This window comes from Oryctolagus cuniculus, chromosome 15, assembly GCF_964237555.1.
Source record: "Oryctolagus cuniculus chromosome 15, mOryCun1.1, whole genome shotgun sequence".
Taxonomy (NCBI): domain Eukaryota; kingdom Metazoa; phylum Chordata; class Mammalia; order Lagomorpha; family Leporidae; genus Oryctolagus; species Oryctolagus cuniculus.
Genome location: NC_091446.1, coordinates 49,792,134 through 49,807,234, shown reverse-complemented (window position 1 = coordinate 49,807,234; position 15,101 = coordinate 49,792,134).

Here is a 15,101-nt window from a genome sequence, read left to right as displayed (position 1 = left end):
TAGGAGCTGGTTCTAGTCCTGGCAGCTCCACTTCCGATCCAGCTCTTCGCTGTTGCCTGGGAAAGCAGTAGAAGATGGCCCAAGTCTTTGGGTTCCTGTACCTACGTGGGAGACCTGGAGGAAGCTCCTGACTCCTGGCTTCAGATCGACCTAGCTTCAGCTGTTGGGAGTAACCAGCAGATGGAAGACCTCTCTCTCTCTCTCTCTCTGCCTCTCCTTCTCTCTGTGTAACTCTGACTTTCAAATAAATAAATAAATATTTTTAAAAATTGAATATAGGAATCATTACTAATTCTATAAGGTGTTCTTCTGTGATCAGTGTGTCATATTTAAAATGATTTTCTTTATAAAAAGATACTAAAATATATCAGAAAATACATAAACACAATTTGTAACTTGGTTCCCAGTAGTTATTTGCCATTCCTTTGAAATTTTAGATGTGTTATAGATTGACGGTGTCTAACAGTTCCATTTTTCAGCTTCTTTTTATCTGCTTCCATTGCCAGAAGACATTCTGTGGTTCCCACACAGCTATACATGCCAGCCTTATTCCTAGATTTGGCCAATTAGGTGTTTGCATATTTGACACAAGATCCTTGGAATGATCGTTTGTGTCTTTCTACCTGTGCTCTTGATCCTCTGTCATGGTCATAAAAATGTGCCTGAGAAAGCATTCCAGAATGTAATACATGCCTAGACTCTCCTCTAGATTATTTAAGAGCTACTTAGAATGCAGCATGCTCTATATTCAAGTTGTCCTAGTCAAGCAAGCTGAAACCATCCATGTTAGCTGTTAGCCAGGTGACTTCCAGGTATGTGAGCAAACCCCTCTGAGGTGGGTTGAGTCAAGCCTAGATTAGCAAAGCCTCATGAACACATGACCTAATTAGACATATCTTGCTGGAGACCACTAATTTTGTTTGTTGTTGGTATATATCACTGTTGAAATATATAATGGGTAGAAGATCTTCATATTAACAGAAAAAATGTAGTTTTGGATTCAGGCATTGTGACTTGTGGGTTAAGCTGCCAGCTGCAATGCTTGTATTTCATATGGGCGCTGGTTTATGTCTCAGCTTCTCCACTTTGATCCAGCTCACTGCTAATGTGCCTGGGAAAGCCACATTGGTGACCCTAGTACTTATGTTGTTGTACCCACGTGGAATACCTGTGTAGAGTTCCTGACTCCTGGCTTTGGCGTGGCCCAGACCTGATGATTGAATCCAATTGTATAGTAAACCAGAGGATAGAACATCTCTTGGTCACTTCCTTTTTGTAACTCTGTTTTTCCAATAAAAGAATAAATATTTTTAAAGTGTAGTTATAAATTTCATTGGATTTTTTTCTGTGTTTGAGATTTCAAATTATTGGTAGAAATAAACATTACTAGCCTCACATACTTCAGTAGAACAATAACCTATAATGTTATCTAGTTTAAATTCCCATGAGTGGAGAACAGCTTGTGCAATAGTTATTTTTTAAAGATTTTTTTTATTTATTTGAAAGGCAAAGTTACAGAGAAGCAGAGGTAGAGAGAGAGAGAGAAAGTCTTCCATCTATTGTTTCACTCTCCAGATGGTTGCAATGGTCAGAGGTGAGCCCATCTAAAGCCAGCAGACAGGAGCTTCCTCTGCATCTCCCACATGGGTGCAGGGGACCCAGGAATTGGGCCATCTTCTATTGCTTTCCCAGGCCATAGCAGAGAGCAGAATCAGAAGTGGAGCAGTCAGGACTTCAACTGGGGATGCCATCACTGCAGGTGGCAGTTTTACCCTCTAAGTCACAACACTGGCCCCCATGTAATATTTTTATGCAGAGGGCATGTGGACCTTGATTTTAAAAATTTGCTTTGTGTCATGCTATCCTACCTGGGAGAAAATCTCTAACTCTTCCCTTAAGCCAGGAATGTGTATCCTGAAACTGGGATCTCTTGGCTTCATTTCTTACTCTAAGATAGCATAAATAAAGACTATTCCCTGCTATATGATCATGTTTAAAATAAGTCTCAAGGTCTCCTATTCTGTTGGAAACCACATCATGGCCTAAAGTCACTGTAGACTTCAGCCTGCCTCATCTTCATAGCTCTTCATCACTCTTCTATTTGAATCTTAGACTTGTGGCCTCTTTTCAAATTTTGTACTTTGCTAAGTTTTCCCTCTTAATCTACACTTAAACACTCCCCTTTGAAACTATTTTAAATCTACAGATATTTCCTCTGTTTATATCCACCGGGAAAGTTTTTCGGTATTCATAGCCTCTCTCTCCTTAAAGTCATTGAGAAAGCATTGTGTTACCAGATTTTGAAAATTTTCTAATATTTATTTCCTGATTTTATGAGGTGAGTCTATATTTTTCATCTTCTTCCTTTGCTCTTGGCCTTCTAAAAATAAAAGCTGTGATCATTTTGTTGACAATGTTACTGTTCTATGTTTAGAAAAGAAAAACTTTTGATTTATTTCTACTTATTTGAAAGACAGATTTACAGGGAAAGGTAGAGACACAGTGGAGAGAGATATCTCCTTTCTGCTGGTTCATTCCCCAAATGGCTGAAAAGGCTAGAGCTGGGCAGATCTGAAGCCAGGAATAGGAGCTTCTTCAAAGTCTTCCATGTGGTTGCAGGGGCCTAAGAACTTGGGTCACCTTCCACTGCTTTCCCAGGTACATTAGCAGGGGTCTGAATTGGAAATGGACCAGCTGAACTCAAACTGGTACCCATATAGGATGCTTGCACCATGACACAGCACCCACCCCTAGAAAAATTTTTTTTCAGAATTCTTTTTCTCCCTGGGAACCATTATTCTTAAAATGTATTTCCCCTTATATAATGAAAAGCATAGATTGTATACTCATTTATAATTTTATGTAAACACAGATTTTATTTTAAACCACTGGTCTACCATATTTTTTCCATTTTTATGTATAAAGGAAGGTGGGAAGCAAAACATGACAGCCGTTATTTTTGCAGCATTTCTATCTTTCTGTTCCACTGTTATCAGTACATTTCCAATCTGGAAACAGTATGTCTTAGTCTTTTTAAAGAATATTCCCATCATAAAAAGAAACAGGTAAATCCTTATTAACAATGAAAAGTTAAGGGTCCTCCAAGATGGCGAAATAGGAAGGGAGCGCACTGATAGTCTGGGAAAAGACAGTTTAATAAAAGTGGAGATACTGTAGGTTCAGGGAAGAGTTAGGAAAAAAACTGCAGAGGAAACTCTTCTGGAAGTAGTGGGACATGGTGGACCTACATGGAGGGCATGGGCGCCCACTGCTCGGGACCCCAGCTGCCGAGTCTATGCACCAGTGCTGGAAAGGGAGATGAGGCAAAACCTCAGTAGCCCTAGACACTTGAGGGAAAGCGAAAGGAAGAGCCTAGAGGGAGCAAGGCTTGAAGCCCCGTGGGGGAAAGTTCACCAGGCTAACTAGAGGAGAAAAAAAATAAAATAAAAGGGATTAGTACGGACATGATTCTCTCTCTCCACTCACCTTACAAAGGCAAGCAAGACAAAGAGCATGTGCCATTTTGGACATATGTAAAAGCTGCACCACCTCAGGGCTGCACCTGCCCTCACCCAAGCAGAAAAACCTGACTCTGGTGGGGAGAAATAACAGGAGGTTAAGACCTAGTGAACGTGTGGAGCTAATGAACTGAGACTGTGAAAAAAAAAAAAAAAAAACCTGAGCATGTGTAAGAGAACTCACGGAGTGCCTGAGACGTGAATAATCGGTGGGAGATGCCACAAACTCGGTAACCTTGGCAACCCGGTGGGAGATTGCAGGGGATTCTGAGCTTACACTGAGGACTGCACAGATCCTTTGTGTGGACCTTGGGATGGAACAGATGAATATTATACCCACAGGGGCCAGCGCTCAGACACTGACTGCCTTCAAAGAATAGCTCTGCTGTGAGGAATTACTTCCCTTCTGAATTAAAAAAAAAAAAAAGTGAAGATTTACCACGCCAAACCTTTGGCATACCCTTATCCATGAAGAACTGAACAGAGCTCTCTGGCCACACCCATCACAAGCCTCTAAAGATGCACCAAAAGCAGACAGTCCACTTAATTTAGAGTCATAGTATAACAAGAAAAGCCACCACAGTGAGGAAAAAAAAAATATCTCCATAATGCCAAGCAACAAATGCAGAAGCTGAGGAAATAAGAACAAGGAAGACATTATGATGCCGCCAAATGAACATGACACTCCAAAAACAAATTCTTGAACTATAGAAATTCTTACTGGAAAGGATAGAAAATCTCTCTCATTAAAATGAAATCTTAAGGAGAAATCAAAATAAAATGAAGAATCTAGTAGAACATGAAATTGTGATATTGAAGAGAAATCAAAATGAAATGGAGAATTCAATAGATCAAATGACAAACACATTTGAGAGCCTTAAAAACAGAATCAGTCAAGCAGAAGAGAGAATATCGGACAGAGCACAGGAAAGTATACAGTCAAACCAAAGAAAAGAAGAGGAAATTAGAAATCTAAAAAATATTGTTGGGAATCTACAGGATACTATTAAAAAACCAACATTCAAGTTCTAGGAGTTCCTGAAGGCATGGAGAGAGAAAGAAAGGATTAGAAGGCCTTTTTAGTGAGATACTAGCAGAGAACATCCTGGGTTTGGAGAAGGACAGAGATATCCAAGTACAGAAAGCTCATAGAACCCCTAATAAACTTGACCAAAAGAGATCCTCTCCATGATATGTTGTAATCAAACTCACCACAGTGAAACATAAAGAAAAGATTCTAAAATGTGCAAGAGAGAAACATCAGATTACTCTGAGAGGATCTCCAATTAGACTCACAGCGGACTTCTCATCAGAAACCCTACAAGCTAGGAGGGAATGGCGAGATATAGCCCAGGTACTAAGAGAAAGAGACTACTATCTCAGAATATTATATCCTGCAAAGCTCTCATTTGTGAATGAAGGTGAAATAAAGAGTTTTCATAGCAAACAGAAATTGAAAGAATTTGGCGCCACTCGTTTGGCCCTGCAAAAGATGCTTAAAGATGTGTTACGCACAGAAACACAGCCATCAATAGGAAAGAAAGTAAAGGAAGAAAACCTCCCAGTAAAAGATCACAGGAAGTTCAAAGCATATATTAGAAATATCTTTGGAAAATTGGCAGGGCCAAGTCACTACTTATCAATAGTTAAAAGACACAGGCTGGCTGAATAGATTAAGGAACAAAACCCATCTATTTGCTGCTTACAAGAAACACATCTTTCCAACAAAGATGCATGCAGATGAAAGTGAAAAGCTAGAAAAAGATATTCCATGCCAAGAGAAACGAAAAAAGAGCAGGTGTAGCCATCTTAATATCAGATAAAATAAACTGTAACACAAAAACTGTTGACAGACAAAGAGGGACACTATATAATGATTAAGGGTTCAATTCAACAGGAAGAAGTAACTATTATAAATGTATATGCACCTAATTACAGGACACCAGTTTATTTAAAAGATATGTTAAGGGAGTTAAAGGGAGACTTAGACTCCAATACAATAGTATTGGGGGACATCAATACTCCACTCTGAGAAATAGACAGCTCAACTGGACCGAAGATCAACAAGGAAACAGCAGATTTAATCGGCACTATAGCCTAAATGGATCTAACAGATACCTGCAAAACTTTTAATCCTACACTTAAAGAATTTACATTCTTCTCAGCAGGACATGGAACCTACTCTAGGATTGACCACATACTAGGCCATAATGCAAGTCTCAGCAAATTCAAAAGAATCAAAATCATACCATGCAGCTTTTCAGACCAAGTGGAATGAAGTTGGAAATTAGCAACTCAGGAATCCCTAGAGCATATGCAAACATATGGAGATTGAACAATATGCTCCTGAATGAACAATGGGTCATAGAAGAAATCAAAAGAGAAATCAAAAAATTTCTGGAAGTAAGTGAAGATAACAGCACAACATACCAAAACTTATGGGATACAGCAAAAGCAGTGTTAAGAGGAAAGTTTATAGCAGTAGGTGCTACATCAGGGAATTAAAAAGGCACCAAATACATGAGCTTTCAATGCATCTCAAGGATCTAGAAAAACTGCAGCAAACCAGACCCAAAACTATTAGAAGAGAAATAATTAAAATTAGAGAAGAAATCAACAGGATTGAATCAAAAAAAAAATTTACAAAAGATCAGCCAAACGAAGACCTGATTTTCTGAAAAAATAAACAAATTGACACACCATTGTCCCAACTAAAAAAAGAAAAGACCCAAATCAGAAAATCAGAGATGAAAAAGGAAATGTAACAACAGATACCACAGAAATAAAAAGAATGATCAGAAATTTCTAAAAAGAGTTGTATGCCAGCAAACAGTGAAATCTATCAGAAATGGATAGATTCCTGGACACATGTCACCTACCTAAATTGAACCATGAAGACATAGAAAATGTAAACAGGCCCATAACTGAGAAAGAAATTGAATCATTAATAAAGTCTCTACCAACAAAGAAAAGCCCAGGTCCAGATGGATTCAGTACTGAATTCTATCAGACATTTAAAGAAGAACTAACTCCAATTCTTTTCAAACTAGACAGAACAATTGAAAAAGAGGGAATCCTCCCAAATTCTTTCTATGAACCCAGCACCACCTTAATCCCTAAGCTGCAGAAAGATGCAGCATTGAAAGAGAATTATAGACTAATATCCCTGATGAACATAGACATAAAAATCCTCAATAAAATTCTCGCCAATAGAATGCAACAACACATCAGAAAGATCATCCACCCAGACCAAGTGGGATTTATACCTGGTATGCAGGGATGGTTCAATGTTCACAAATCAAACAATGTGATACACCACGTTAACAAACTGCAAGAAGAAAAACCATATCATTATCTCAATAGACGCAGAGAAAGCATTTGATAAAATACAACACCCTTTCATGATGAAAACTCTAAGCAAATTGGGTATAGAAGGAAAATTCCTCAATACAATCAAAGCAATTTATGAAAAACACACGGCCAGCATCCTATTGAATGGGGAAAAGTTGGAAGCATTTCCACTGAGATCTGGTACCAGACAGGGATGCCCACTCTCACCTCTGCTATTCAATATAGTTCTGGAAGTTTTAGCCAGAGCCATCAGACAAGAAAAAGAAATTAAAGGGATACAAATTGGGAAGGAATAAGTCAAACTACCCTCTTTGCAGATGATATGATTCTTTATTTAGGGCATCCAAAGAACTCTACTAAGAGATTATTGGAACTCATAGAAGAGTTTGGCAAAGTAGCAGGATATAAAATCAACAGCCTTTATATACACAGGCAATGTCATGGCTAAGAAAGAACTTCTAAGATCAATCCCATTCACAATAGTTACAAAAACAATCAAATTCCTTGGAATAAAAACTTAACCAATGACGTTCTACGATGAGATTTAAATAGAAGAGGATACCAAAAAATGGAAAAATCTTACATGCTCATGGATTGGAAGAATCAATATCATCAAAATGTCCATTCTCCCAAAAGCAATTTACAGATACAATGTGATACCAATCAAAATACCAAAGACATTCTTCTCAGATCTGGAAAAAATGATGCTGAAATTCATATGGAGACACAGGAGACCTCGAATAGCTAAAGCAATATTGTACAACAAAAACAAAGCCGAAGGCATCACAATACCAGATTTCAGGACATACTACAGGGCAGTTGTAATCAAAACAGCATGGTACTGGTTCAGAAACAGACGGATAGACCAATGGAGCAGAATAGAAACACCAGAAATCAACCCAAACAACTACAGCCAACTTACATTTGATCAAGGATCTAAAACCAATTCCTGGAGCAAGGACAGTCTATTCAATAAATGGTGCTGGGAAAACTGGATTTCCACGTGCAGAAGCATGAAGCAAGACCCCTACCTTACACCTTTCACAAAAATCCACTCAACATAGACTACAGATCTAAATCTATGACCCGACACCATCAAATTATTAGAGAACATTGGAGAAACCCTGCAAGGTATAGGCACAGGCAAAGACTTCTTGGAAAAGACCCTGGAGGCACAGGCAGTCAAACCAAAATCAACAATTGGGATTGCATCAAATTGATAAGTTTCTGTACTGCAAAAGAAACAGTCAGGAAAGTGAAGAGGCAACCAACAGAATGGGAAAAAAATATTTGCAACTATGCAACAGGAAAGGGATTAATAACCAGAATCTACAAAGAGATCGTTCCAATGCCATCTCACTATTCCAAGTGATCAATTTCAGTTCACAATTGATCATAATGAAAGGACTAAGAATCAAAGGGAGCACATAAACAAGTCTAGTACCTGCTAACACTAACCGATAGAATAAATAAAGGGGAGAGTGATCCAACATGGGAAGTGAGATACTCAGCAGACTCATAGAATGGCAGATGTCCTAAACAGCACTCTGGCCTCAGAATCAGCCCTAAAGGCATTCGGATCTGTCTGAAAAGCCCATGAGAGTATTTCAGGCATGGAAAGCCAAGACACTCTGGCACCTCCTTCTTTGAAGATCTATGTGAGTGAGATCCCAGTGGAAAGAACAGGTCTTCAAAGAAGGAGGTACCTTTCTCTGAAGGGAGGAGAGAACCTCCACTTTGACTATGACCTTGTCTAAACAAGATAAGAGTCGGAGAACTCAGAGGGCTTCCATAGCCTTGGAAACTCATGACTGGAGCATAGGGAGATTACTGATGCCATAGACAGGAGTGTCAATTGGTAAAGTCAACAACAGGAGTCACTGTGCACTTACTCCTCATGTAGGATCTCTGTCCTTAATGTGCTGTGCATTGAGATTTAATGCTATAATGAGTACTCAAACAATATATTTCACTTTGTGTTTCTATGGGGGTGCAAACTGTTGAAATCTTTACTTAATGCATACTAAACTGATATTCTGTAAAAAAAAAAAAAAGAAAGAAATTATCAATTCCCAACTTGACTCTCACTGGGATTAAACATGACAATAGGTCTGATCTGATTTCATCATCAGAATGTTAATGAACAACTTAATACATTATCCCTCTTAGTAGTTTTTTTATCTGTTCTACTTAATATGACTGGTTTAGATCTGTAATTGATGCACAGTTATTCTTAAGTGTTGAAAATTAACTGAAATGTGATCCCTGTTGAACATGGTGGTGGGAATGGGAGAGGGAAGAGATGTATAATTTGGGACATGCTCAGGCTGACTTGCCCCAAGTGGTGGAGTTGGAAGCATACCAGGGGATTCCAATTCAATCCCATCGAGGTGGCATGTACCAATGCCATCTCACTGTTCCAGGTGATCAGTTTCAGTTCACAGTTGGTCATGGTGAAGGGACTGGGAGTCTAAGGGAGCACATAGACAAGTCTAGTACCTCCTAATGCTAACTGATGGAGTAAATAAAGGGGAGAGTGATCCAACATGGGAAGTGAGATACTCAGCAGACTCATAGAATGGCAGATGTCCTAAATAGCACTCTGGCCTCAGAATCAGCCCTAAAGGCATTCAGAGCTGGCTGAAGAGCTCATGAGAGTATTTCAGGCATGGAAAGCCAAGACACTCTGGCAAAAGATCTCTGCGAGTGAGATCCCAGTGGAAAGAACAGGTCATCAAAGAAGGAGGTAGCTTTCTCTGAAGGGAGGAGAGAACCTCCACTTTGACTATGACCTTGTCTTGTCTAAACAAGATAAGAGTCGGAGAACTCAGAGGGCTTCCATAGCCTTGGAAACTCATGACTGGAGCATAGGGAGATTACTGATGCCATAGACAGGAGTGTCAATTGGTAAAGTCAACAACAGGAGTCACTGTGCACTTACTCCTCATGTAGGATCTCTATCCTTAATGTGCTGTGCATTGAGATTTAATGCTATAACGAGTACTCAAACAATATATTTCACTTTGTGTTTCTATGGGGGTGCAAACTGTTGAAATCTTTACTTAATGCATGCTAAACTGATCTTCTGTAAAAAAAAAAAAAAAGGAAAGAAAAAAAGAAATTATCAATTCCCAACTTGACTCTCACTGGGATTAAACATGACAATAGGTCTGCTCTGATTTCATCATCATTTAAAAAAAAATCATCTATTATTTTTCACTTTATGTTTCTGTGTGGGAGCAAACTGTTGAAATCCATACTTAATGTATACTAAGCTGATCTTCTGTATATTAAGATAATCGAAAATGAATCTTGATGTGAATGGAAGGGGAGAGGGAGTGGGAAAGGGGAGGGTTGTGGGTGGGAGGGACGGTATGGGGGGGAAGCCATTGTAATCCATAAGTCGTACTTTGGAAAATTATATACATTAAATAAAAGTTTAAAAAAAAATCATCTATTATTTTTCACTTTATGTTTCTGTGTGGGAGCAAACTGTTGAAATCCTTACTTAATGTATACTAAGCTGATCTTCTGTATATTAAGATAATCGAAAATGAATCTTGATATGAATGGAAGGGGAGAGGGAGTGGGAAAGGGGAGGGTTGTGGGTGGGAGGGACGTTATAGGGGGGAAGCCATTGTAATCCATAAGGCGTACTTTGGAACTTTATATTCATTAAATAAAAGTTAAAAAAATACAAAAAAAAAGAGATCAAGAAACTCCACGACAACAAAACAAGCAACCCACACAAGAGGTGGACCAAGGACCTCAATAGACATTTTTCAAAAGAGGAAATCCAAATGGCCAACAGACACATGTAAAAATGTTCAGGATCACTAGCCATCAGGGAAATGCAAATCAAAACCACAATGAGGTTTCACCTCACCCCAGTTAGAATGGCTCACATTCAGAAATCTACCAACAATATAAGCTGACGAAGCTGTGGAGAAAAAGGGACACTAACCCACTGTTGGTGGGAATGCAAACTGGTTAAGTCACTATGGAAGTCAGTCTGGAGATTCCTCAGAAACCTGAATATAGCCCTACAATACAACCCAGCCATCCCACTCCTTGGAATTTACCCAAAGGAAATTAAATTGGCAAACAAAAGAGCTTTCTGCAACTCAATGTTTATTGCAGCTCAATTCACAATAGCTAAGACCTGCAATCAACCTAAATGCCCATCAACGGTAGACTGGATAAAGAAATTATGGGATATGTACTCTATAGAATACTATACAACAGTAAAAAACAATGAAATCCGGTCATTTGCAACAAAATGGAGGAATCTGGAAAACATTATGCTGAGTGAATTAAGCCAGTCCCAAAGGGACAAATATCATATGTTCTCCCTGATCGGCGACAACTAACTGAACACCAAAGAAGAAACCTGTTGAAGTGAAATGGACACTATGAGTAACAGTGACTTGATCATCCCATGTACTGACTGTTGATGAAAAACTTAATACTTTAACCCTTTTAGTATTTTTTTGTTCTACTTAATACTATTGGTTAAACTCTGTAATTAACACACAATAACTCTTCAGTGTTTAAATTTAATTGAAAAGTGATCTCTGTTAAATATAAGACTGGGTATTAAGGAGGGAGGACATGTACAATTTGGGATATGCTCAAGCTGACTTGCCCCAATTGGTAGAGTTAGAAACATACCAGGGGATTCTAATTCAATCCAATCAAGGTGGCATGTACCAATGCCATCTCACTAGTCCAAGTGATCAATTTCAGTTCACAATTGATCACACTGATAGGTCTAAGAGTCAAAGAGATCACACAAACAAGACTAGTGTCTGCGAATACTAGCTGATAGAATCAAAAAGGGAGAGAATGATCCAACATGAGAAGTGAGATACACAGCAGACCCATAGAATGGCAGATGTCCTAAACAGCCCTCTGGCCTCAGAATCAGCCCTTAAGGCATGCAGATCTGGCTGAAAAGCCCATGAGAGTATTTTAGGCATGGAAAGCCGAGTCACTCTGGCAAAAAAAAAAAAAAAAAAAAAATCAAACAAACAAACAAAAAACCTAAATGAAAGATCTCTGCAAGTCAGATCCCAGTAGAAAGAACAGGCCATCAAAGAAGGAGGTACCTTTCTCTAAAGGGAGGAGTGAACCTCCACTTTGACTATGACCTTGTCTAAATAGGATCAAAGTCGGCGAACTCAAAAGGCTTCCATAGCCTTGGCAACTCATGACAAGAGTCTACGGTGATTACTGACGCCATAAACAAGAGTGTCAAATTGTTAAGTCAACAACAGGAGTCACTGTGCACTTACTCCTCATGTAGGATCTCTGTCCTTAATGTGTTGTACAATGTGAATTAATGCTATAACTAGTACTCAAATAGTACTTTACAGTTAGTGTTTCTGTGTGGGTGCAAACTGTTGAAATCTTATTATATACTAAATTGATCTTCTGTGTATAAAATTAGTTGAAAATGAATCTTGATGTGAATGGAATGGGAGAGAGAATGCGAGATGGGAGGGTTTCAGGTAGGAGGGAAGTTACGGGGGTGGGGAAGCCATTGTAATCCAAAATCTGTATTTTTGAATCTTATTATTTCTAAACTTTACTTCTAAATAAGTCTTTAAAACCTATCTGATTAGCATGTGAGATATTGATAATCAGGCTCAAGAAGTTGCTCAAAGTAAGTTTGATTCATCTTGTGACAATTAGATAAGACAATGGGAATGTACAGTTTCTAACAAGAAAGTACCTCCCAGAGAAACACTTTGCTAGGGCTCTTATTAATGGACTGTTCATGATATAGCAAAGGGGGAGCGGGAGGACCTCTCCTGCTTAAGCATCATAAATCTACATACATTGTTCAAAACAAGCCGTGACCTCAACTGGTTTTTTGATTTCCTTGTTTTTGGTGGTTTGACCCATCTGAGTACAATGTTCCATGATAAACTTTCTTGGAATATTCTCTAGCAAACAAACTTGAGACAATATTTACTTATAAACTTTCAAGTTGCAGTGCCTGTGTTCCAGTGCCTCCTTTTACCTTAAATGTCATAAAACATCATTTGTGAACCTAAATTTGCCAACAATGGTTTTACCCTAATATCAGGTGATGTAGAGGATATACTGTGGAATAAGTATATAAACTCTCAGAGGAAGAATCAGACGCCTTCCCTTCTAAGAAGACTGGCTGAGGGCCACTTAGTTTTGGATGTGAACAGATAATCAGGGAGAATGGCAACTTGTAGACCAACGAACAACATGGTGGTCCTGGTGCAAGGTTACATATGGAAGGGACATATTGTAGTTAAAAATATGTTATTTAAGGCCGGTGCCGCGGCTCAATAGGCTAATCCTCCACCTAGCGGTGCCAGCACACCAGGTTCTAGTCCCGGTCAGGGCGCCAGATTCTGTCCAGGTTGCCCCTCTTCCAGGCCAGCTCTCTGCTGTGGCCAGGGAGTGCAGTGGAGGATGGCCCAAGTCCTTGGGCCCTGCACCCCATGGGGGACCAGGAGAAGTACCTGGCTCCTGCCATCAGATCAGCGCGGTGCGGTGAACCGACGGTGAACCAACGGCAAAAAGGAAGACCTTTCTCTCTTTCTCTCTCTCACTATCCACTCTGCCTGTGAAAAAATAAAAATGTATTTAAAAGTCAAGCAAGTGGATTAGTTTTAAAAATATGGCTTCACAGTGTCTGCTTCAACAGTCCCACCTTTATAATTCTCAGAAACCTCAGCATTTTTCTTTGAAATGGAGACTGTCGGATTGACCAATCATCTCAGCCAACCTGCAGAGTACTCTTCGGCTGTTCTGAGCCTGGCCTTTGTTCTGCTGTGGCCATACATGCAGGGACAGATACCTTGCCTTTGATTAATCTTTACCCACATTCCCAGGAAAGGGCCAACTTTTGGCAACCTTCAGTTTTGGGAGGAGGCTCAAGCAGATCCTGAATGTAACTTTAGAGTCATTTTGGCAGGGGCTTTTGGGATTTTTGATATCTTTAGAATAATTAGGGAAGGTAGCTTTAACCCTAGGTTTGTCTCTGGAACATGGTCAGAGCATGACCCCACTGTGTTCTGGTAAAGACTGCAGAAAGGCATGATCCAGTCCATGCCAATCTAAACATAGAGATGCCTTGGGTTCATCAAGGGATCCATAGTAGCTGTTCTTGTCGCTGTCATTGTCATCAAGTAAGTTGCCCTTAAAATGTGCAGCAAGCATTATGCATTATAAATAGGAAAAAATGAAAGAGTGTAAAAGCTGAGGAAGACAATAAATATCATTAAATTCCAAGGTCCTCAGCATTAAGATATCATGGATTGGATACAAAATATCACATATATGTGGTTATGTGCATTGTTTTCTACCAGACTCTCCCAAAGGTCTACAATAAGCTCAGAAAGATAAGGAGGTACTGATGCTTTTGTTGCTCAGATGAAAATAATAAAGTCTAGATAGGTTAGGGACTTTACAACAGTGACCACTCCCTCTCACCTGCAACCAGGCTGCTTTCAGTTGCACCAAGCTGCTCTTTGTATTTACTTAGGATTGAAGTCTGTACAGCTCCAGTTTTATGCTCTTGGTCATAGTATGTGCTCCAGTCTGCATCGCCATCTAGTCTGCCTCACCATCCAATCATTTCAGGATATTGCTTTTTTATTTCTTTATGACTAGGTGTTCCTACACTGACCAGACTGATAAACATTTTACCACCTGCATACTGCTCTGAGCTTAGATTTTCAGACAATTGCATGAGCAGCAAATCTGTGTTTTGAGTTGTCTTGTATGGAAGCAGATTTTATGAACCATTTTATGTAGCTGTTTTCTTGTATTGTGTTTTTTATAAGAATGCTTTATGAGTATGTCAGGAGCCACCTTGGCTCAATATGTGCTTTTAGTAAACTGAGTACAGGAAAACTTTCAGCATTCATAATCCTATTCAGAAAATAGCATTTTAAAAATAATTATTTATGTACTTAAGAGGTAGAGTTATAGACAGAGAAAGGGAGAGATAGGGAGGTCTTCCACCCGATGGTTCACTCCCCAAATTGCTGCAGCTGCTGTAGCTGTGCTAATCAAAAGCCAGGAGCCAGGAGTTTCTTCTAGGTCTCCCCCGGGGGTGCAGCGCTCACTTGGGCCATCTTCTACTGCTTTCCCAGGCCATAGCAAAGAGCTGGAATAAAAGAAGAGCAGCCAGGATTAGAACTGGCGCCCATATGGGATGCTGGTGCTGCAGGCAGAAGGTTTAGC